General features: G+C 46.5%; 1 long non-coding RNA gene across 1 annotated transcript; it reads left to right on the plus strand.

Annotated features, from left to right (window-relative positions):
• Positions 1-5,922: 5,922 nt before the first annotated feature.
• On the plus strand, positions 5,923-8,084 carry Gm41499. The gene is made up of 3 exons (XR_876262.1): positions 5,923-6,027; positions 7,141-7,251; positions 7,620-8,084. It is a non-coding gene; the product is annotated as a predicted gene, 41499 (long non-coding RNA).
• Positions 8,085-8,369: the final 285 nt, after the last annotated feature.

The following is an 8,369-nucleotide window of genomic DNA, read 5'->3' on the forward strand; positions in this document are numbered from 1 at the left end:
CCAAGCTACCTGCAGCACTTTCCTTGTTTGTTCTTACACTCTGTGTTGCACTTAGCCTGGGGGAAGTGCTTATCAAGGTTCTATCAAAGGAGTGCACTTTAATAACATCCATTACTTTACATCATGGTGTGCAAAGTCACTGTGGTCACCCGTTGATTGTGCCCTCTTGGGCCCGAACACTCAATAGAAACAATAGGAAGATTTTCACTGTAAGGACTGAGAGCCAAGTACTGCTCTAAGGTCGAATTGTATCTCCTCTAATCCACACACACACACACACACACACACACACACACACACACACACACACAAAGTGCAGGGAACTCAGTCCCATCCTTCAGCCCATTTTATAGATGGGTGAACTAGAAGTAGAGTTCATCGAGCCTAGCAACAACACTTCTTCCCAAAGCCCATACTCCTAGGAAAAACAGGCTTGAGGGCTGAAGCCATGTGGCTGGCTTGTAGCTCGCACCCACCACTGCATCCCATTGCTGTCCTTATCTCAGGTGACTCCCATGCAAGGACAGCACATATGGATATGAACAAGTATGGGATATTTCCCCTCTCTCAAGCAATGCGTTCGTTCTCTGGAGCACAGATTCTCCATAGAAGTGACATGGTCAATGTACTGGAAACGTGGCTCTGGCATTCTCCAGCACTGGAGGCCAATGCGGTGAGAACACAAGAGGGAAATAGCCACAAGGAAAACAGATGACTCTGCATTGGAGAAAATACAAGAACGGCAAACTTCTGGCTGCTGTTTGTTGTAAAGTGGAATGCTGGGAAATTGCAATTAGGAGAGGCATGCTGTGGCCCAGAGAGAGAGAGAGAGAGAGAGAGAGAGAGAGAGAGAGAGAGATTCTAGATCGCACAAGAATTTGCCTATTCCCCAAATGTTGAGAATCCTGTATGCCTTCCCCGGGCTGGAGCAGGACCAAACCAGATCATACCAGAAGGCTTAGGCCTGGAGAATTCTATCTCAATAAATAGCTACTTGTGGGCTGATCGAAGCGTCAATTTTTAAAGGAGAATATGATCAGGAAGTTATAGTCTGCTTCCCACAATGCCTGACGCTTCCTATCCCCTTCCCCTCAATGAAAGAAATCACCTTACCAAGGATCCTGTGGGAGATAAAATCATTGCTGATTCCTTTGGCCTGGGATCTCACAAGTGTTACAAAACTGTGTCTCTGCCTACAGGGCGCATGCCAGTGTTAAACAACTACTGTTAAGATTTACTGGGGTTCATGAGAACCCACTGAGCCAAGAGGCCATTCTGCCAAAGGGTCACCGCTCTGTCTTTCAATCCTATTTATGTGTTGACTTTTGGTCTTTATCGTTGTTTGAAAGCAAACAAGGGATATTTCTCTTTGCGAAAGTTGATGACTTCAGGTGGAGAGAGAACAGCTGTGGCAGACGATTCTGGAAACACAGCGAAATAGCCTCTCTTCACATAAATGTTTATGGAAGCAGGAAGACTGAAGAAGAAAAACACAGCAGAAAATTGCATGACTCACAGGCTGAGTGCCTTCTAAATAAAGCATCTCTCCGAATTTCCCAGGAGATGCTGAATGTGAGCAGGCGGCAGAGCTCTGTGGGGCAACAAGACTGTGTTTAAACACCCCCAAAAAAAACCCCAAAACAAAACAAAACAAAACAAAAAACAGTGTACACAAAAGTCACTGGGGGGGTATTCTGTTCCTTTTGAGGTTAAAGAGAACCTCAAAGAAGAGAGCAAGAAATCCTGGATGCTGTGCCCCCCTCCATCTGCTGTTGAGTCCCTGTGCAGCTCTCAGCTCCTGGTTGGACCACTGTGCAGAGGAAGAGCTGTGGCCCAGTGCTGTGCCTCTTGCTGACTCAGAGATCTTCCTGTCGTAGAGCCTGGCCAACTGATGATCACTGAGTTTAATTTTAGATCTTGAGTGCTGGATCTGGGAATGTTTGCAAACTAGACCCAGGCTCCATTGACACTGGCATGTGAATTGGAAAGAAAGTTTGCAAGTCTTTGAGTCTTTACACTGCCCAGTCCATTGTACCCCCACAACATTGTGAATTTGGAATAAGCTAGAGGAAGCCGTCTTGGGGCACTACTTCACAAGTAACAGGCATTGCTCCTGAGTCTAGATCTCAGAGATAGAACTTCGTTCTTTATACTTAGTTTTTTATTCTTAGGAGTTTCTGACTAGGAAGATCTAGAAAGTTCTAGAAGGTTGCAGACTAGAATTTAATTTCCTTCCCACTCGAGTCAATAGGTCTTGAAGCTATTAGAAAATGTGTTAGAAATAGTCTCTAGGTTCTCACTGAGGCTTAGCAATTACAGCAATCTGATAGCAAGTTGGCAACGTAGAATCAGGTGAGCTAGTTAGAACAATCATCCTTGGTGCCTCCCATTTAGAAGCAGTTAAGCAATAAAACACTTCAAAGGGACAATCGCTTTCTACGATGGGTTTCCCTGTATGTTAAAGAGTCAGATTATTCAGTAAGTTGACCTGTTCTGAGTCAACTCCCACAAAAAATATGCAGGACACCCAGTCAACTGGATTATAAATGAACAGAAAGGAATTTTTAACTGAATACCTGTCCCGTGCTGTTTTCTTATTGGGGTTACCCCAGAAGACATCCAACTAGAGCAACTGTATATTTTAAATGACAACACAGGGAGGCCTGTGGGCTTTCGAAGTTACCATGTATTAAAAACACATTCTGAGTGTTTTCCTCCAAGAAGTGGGGAATCTAGATGAAGAAAATCTTTAATAGAAGCAAGAAGCTAGCTACTCTGGAAGGGTCCCACTCAGCCATTGACACATACTGTAGAGCGACAACCCAGAAAGCCAAGGTAGTTGGACTACAGAAAAATAGTGGGACAACTTAAGAAGTTCTGAGGTGACGCAACACTTCCCCCAGGCAGGATCTCAATTCCTACCATTCTGACTCCTTAACTTCCTTCAGTGTCTTCCATGGTCTCCCTTGAGGGCGAGAAAGGGAAGAGATAGGGTGGGGGTGTCCAGCAGTATTTTACTGTACATTTGTTTTGGCATTAGCTGAGTTCTAGACATGAAAACAATCCCCTGTTCTTAATTCAGTCCATGTGCGGCAGAGCCGTGCACAGGGAGATCTGGCTTTTACTAAAAGCTATTAACAAGCATGTTTGATCACAGGAAGTCGAGAGAGAGCAGTGCTTGCTTCTAAAACACAGTGAGTGAGTGCTGACCGGCCTCTAGAGGGAAGGCCCAGATTTGTGTGTTGGTCCTTTGGTAACCTACTGAGCTCCATCCAAGACAAGTAGAAGATGGGACCCGGAGGAAGATTCCCAAGCCAACCCCCAGTGTGGGCAAGAAGCCTGTCCCACTCTGTTCCGAGCACTTCCTTCCTGTCCAGGGAGGTGAGTTGCTGAGCCTGTTTCTGGGCAAGCGGCCATGTTGGGATATGGCCTTAGATAGCCTGCAGCTGGGCTGAGTGGGCGTCTGTCAGACTCAACATAGGCAGCTCCCACCGTCCTGCCTGGACAGCTGAATAGAGCTTCTGAGAAGAGCCTTTGATTTATTGGTGGCCCGACAGCCCTGGGTACTGCAGTTCAAGTTCCAGGAAGCAAAGCTGTGACAGATGAAGTTCTAAGTATACAGACAGTGTGCGTGCACACACGCACACACACACACACACACACACACACAGACAAACAGAGACAGAGAGACAGAAAGAGACAGGGAGACAGACACACATACACAAACACAGACAGAGAAACAGACAGGCACATACACACACACAGACAGACACACAGAGAGTGACAGACAGACAGAGAGACATAGACAGCCAGAGAGACAGACAGGTACACATACACACACACAGAGACAGACAGGAAGACAGACAGAGAGACAGACAGGCACACACAGACAGACAGACAGACAGACAGAGACAGACAGAGAGACAGACAGGCACAGAGAGAGACAGAGAGACAGGCACACACAGACACACACACACTCACACAGAGAGAGAGAGAGAAAGAGAGAGAGAGAGAAGACAGGCACACACAGACAGAGACAGAGATACAGAGAGACAGAGATACAGACAGGCACACACACACTCAGAAGACAGGCACACACACAGAGACACACAGACACAGAGACAGAGAGACAGACAGGCACACACACACAAGACAGGCACACAGGCACACACACAGAGACACACAAACACAGACAGAGACAGAGAGACAGACAGGCACGCGCGCACACCTCAGCAGTATGGAATGGAACTGAAGGATACCAGCGGTACAGGGTGCAGATTCTCCTACATGGGTGACATCACTGACTTGAGACCATCAAGGGACTAACTGTGTTAGCAGCACTGGACAGAGCCTGAGGTGGATTCTTTTTTGTTCCTTCCCACTGATTGTTTTCCTGAAGGGTGTGGGTTGAAGTCTGAGAGTGAGGGATCATAGTCTCTGTGGAGGAACCTGAGATGCCTTATTGCCGTACCCAGAGAGTCAGGACTGCTCTGCTTACAAAGACTACAGCAGCAAGGACTCACTCTTGGAGAAGAAACAGAAACCCAGACTCCCAGTTCCTGTTGATCCTATTTTTACTCTCTGAGTCTCCGTGACTCTCCATCTCCCTCTCTTCCTCTCCCCACCCTCACCCTAGCCTCGTTAGAATTCATACACACACCTGGTTTTCTATTTACTTTGGGGACAGAGGAGGTGGGGCCCAAGAAGGGAGGGCATGCTTGCTGGGGAGTGTCAGCATTTGCTGCTATAAGCGAGAAGAGGAGGGTGGGGGAGACTCTGCCCATCTCAGTCACGGGGACAGGTAGTTAGAAATATTGATGCGTTTGCATGTATCTGTTCATAACAAACAGTCCTCTCCATGGGTTGGCTGTTGGCCTCAGCTCAGATGCTTTGGCAATTCCAGACAGGTGGGAAGAAGGAAGATGGGGGAGGGGAAAGGCTGGGTTTATGGAAAGAAGTCTGACCAGTGGCTGAGGAGGCAGAGAACATATGATGTGTCTTTAGGATGTTAGGACCAGCACAATCTCCCTTTAATTTTAGCTTGGTCTTTTTACATGGGTAGCTCTGTCTGGACTCTCATATAGGCTCTTGAGCATGGGCACAGAGCTCAGTAATAAATTGCCCCAATCCGTGCTCTCTTGCACCTGGTACTCAGAATTTGCTGCACCACCTAAGCTTCAATAATTTAATAATTCAAATATAAGTTGATACATTTAGTAAAAACAAGGAATCTGCTTTATCAAATTGTTTCAGTTAGGGAATTCCCATTTATTCTCTTTAGTCTCCAATAATCTCGAAATAAATTGCTGAGATATAATGAATTTAAAAGGTAGTATTTTGATGCAAGTGAGGAACATTTTGAAGTAGTTTCATTGATTTTTTTTTTAATAACACAACTCATTTGGATAGGGATGAGTGTTCCCAAGTAGCAAACTTGAAAAACTAGCCCTGTTGTACAGTTTCTACAACAAACAGACCCACAACAGCAAAGCAAGCACTTCTACAGCGAGCTGGAGCTCTTGTTTGTGGAACCCTCCTAAACCTCAGCTATCTTGGGGGATCCCAGAGGACAGAATTACTTCATGTCACAGCAAAAATTCTCCTGGCTCTAAACAGCTCGTGGCTCTGGGAAACAGGAAAACAGTAGAACAAATGTCAAGCCGTGCAGTGTTGGGGAAGGTTGTGCTGTGGAACTTCTACTTTCCAGGGGTCCACCACTACATCTATGTCTTTGAATCCTTTCCTTCCTCATGTCTGGTGAGTTTCTCTTTTCTTTCTCGGAATACCCATTGTCAAATCCCAAATAGCAAAGATTACCACCAACCAGATGGCTAGTGTGGACTCCTCACAGTGAATAATTTTCATAGCACATCAGGGCCACAGACAAACAAAAATGTAACCAGGTGCTAGGAAGGTGTCTTCCAGGGTATAATGATTGGATACAAGCCTGAAGAATCATCAACCACTGTGAGAAAGCCAAGTGCAGCAACTCCTGCCCCAACCCTGGTGAGGCAGGATGGTAAGGAGGTAAGGACTTGCTACGTAGGCAACCTAGCCAAATGGACAAGTTCTAGATTCGGGAAGGAATCTTGTCTCAGAAAGTGAGATTGAGACTAGTAATAGAAGACAAGCTCACACCTCCCCACACCCATGCACACATGTCTGCATAGCACACAAGAATATAAGCTCATGCCCACCCACACCCATGCACGAATGTATGTAATACATACAAGAAGGCCACCTCATACCCACCACACCCATGCACGCATGTATACACTACACATAAAAAATAAAGTCACCGAAGTTCCTATTTCCTGTTAGTTTTGGCTTAAATCAAACTGATGCTTCTCTATTCCTTCCTAACGCACACTGACTCTTGTTTAACAGCGAGGCGCAGGAACAGCCATGCTCAGGAAGCATCCTTAGTGGTCCAGGAGGAGAATTAGATTTTGACTCACTTGTGAGAGGGCAACGCTTCCCGACGTGTCTGTGAGGGGTTCCCTAGATGGGGTTAATTAAGATGGGAGGACCTTTCCTAAGTGAAGGTTGTGAGTAAAAAGGAGAGAGGGAGCTGAGCTCCCACTTCCATCTCTCGCTGCTTCCTGACTTGTGGATGCTGGGTGGGCAGCCGCCTCTCACCTCAGCTCCCGAGCCGTCCAGCTCATGACGGACTCTACCATGATCCAAAGCAGACCCTCCTCTCCTTAAGTTGCTTGTGTTAGGTGTTTAGTTGCATCCATGATAAAATGAACGGATACAGCAAAGATTTACCTAACAGGATCCATCAGGATCGATGCAGAATCTCCGATTTCCATGATTGACATCATGTCGAAAGGGTGACTTACTCACAAAGAAAGCCAAGGGAGAAAGTAGAGTATATCCTAGAATTTAAAAATGTTATCTAATAATTTATCCAACCCAAAGGAACTGGACCATTTGACAGGGTTGTGAGCCAATCTTAGAAACAAGAGAAGCAAGAGAAAAGAACTAAAGGTATATCCCATCTGTTCCTATGGTAACCAGGGCATCCCCTTGTATAAACATTAACTGGGGGAAAAAACAATGAGTAAAACCATTACCTCAACTCCCCTTATATGACTGAAATATTTTTGCCTTGCCTGCTTTTCTGTTGTGTGCAAGGAAGCACTTTGGGGATCTTGTTGGTACCAGCAAACCTGTGCTGAGCTCTGCAGCCATCCCATATGTGGGTGAGAACAAAGGCCTTCCTTCCCCCAAGGCCAAAGTTTGCTGGTAAGTTACTGCTGCTGTCAAAATAGTAACAATGAGCTTGGGCAGGGAGACAAGGGCTGTCCAGTGCTGGCTGAGCTCCACGCGTGGTGGCTAAGAGAGACAGATGCACACATGTGCAGGGGGGCCTTTGAGCTCTGCATTTGAGCGTAAGAGCCGGCTTTGATGTACTTTACACGGCAGGAAAGAACACTGGTGTGTGTTGTTCCGAGCACCCTGCTGACCTGAGGGTTGCTCTGATGTGACACCCTGGCCCCCTACAGTCAGGAACATGATGGTGGGCAGAGAAGCAAATGAACACATTCTAAAATGCAGCCGAAGTGCCAGAGAAGGGGGCTTCTGTTAATGACTTTGTTATTTTTGTGACACAGTGCCTGACAAAGCAGTTTAAAGGAGGAAGGGTTACCACGGCTCACACTCTGAGGCTACCATCTACAAAGAACATGAAGTAGCTGGTCACATGGTGTCCGCAGTCAGGAAGCTGAAAGAGATGCATGCTGGGACAGAGAACTCATCAAGTCCTTCCGCGCCCCTGAGTGTTGTGTGTCACTCAAAGACCTTGAGACTCATGCTCCCTTGTGTGGTGACTCCAGGGGCCCCTCCTACCCACCATCCCTGTCTAAGTCAGCTTACGTGCCCTCCCTCACCTTGGGAGTGCGTGGGTCTCCCTGCCTACTCTGCCTAGAGGACGCCTGCTGCAATGCCCACTTGCTCAGGGACAGGCTTCTCCACAGAACTCCAGAGCCAGGATAAATTTCTTATCCCACAGCTAAGAGCCGATGTTGATTCCAGATCGAATAAATGAGATTATAAAGCCATATAGGAGGCTCGTCACGATTAGCACCCACATACAGAAGTGAAGAAACGTTTGAATAAGATAGAACAGGAAGTGAGAAACAGCCCAGAAAGAAGTAGCATACAGTCTACAGTCCGGAAAAGAATTAGTTCTTTCCGAATAGGAAGAGTCTTGATAGAGCTGAACCTGTGGTCACTTGGATCAAAGCTACCAAATTTCCCAACATCCTTTGCAGTTAGGCAGGAGCAGGTTTTGGATAAGTTCTGATCACTGAAATCTAGAGTCAGAACTTTAAAATTCTTTGCAAAATGCAGACTACATCCGC

This window comes from Mus musculus, chromosome 16, assembly GCF_000001635.26.
Source record: "Mus musculus strain C57BL/6J chromosome 16, GRCm38.p6 C57BL/6J".
In the NCBI taxonomy this organism is placed as follows: domain Eukaryota; kingdom Metazoa; phylum Chordata; class Mammalia; order Rodentia; family Muridae; genus Mus; species Mus musculus.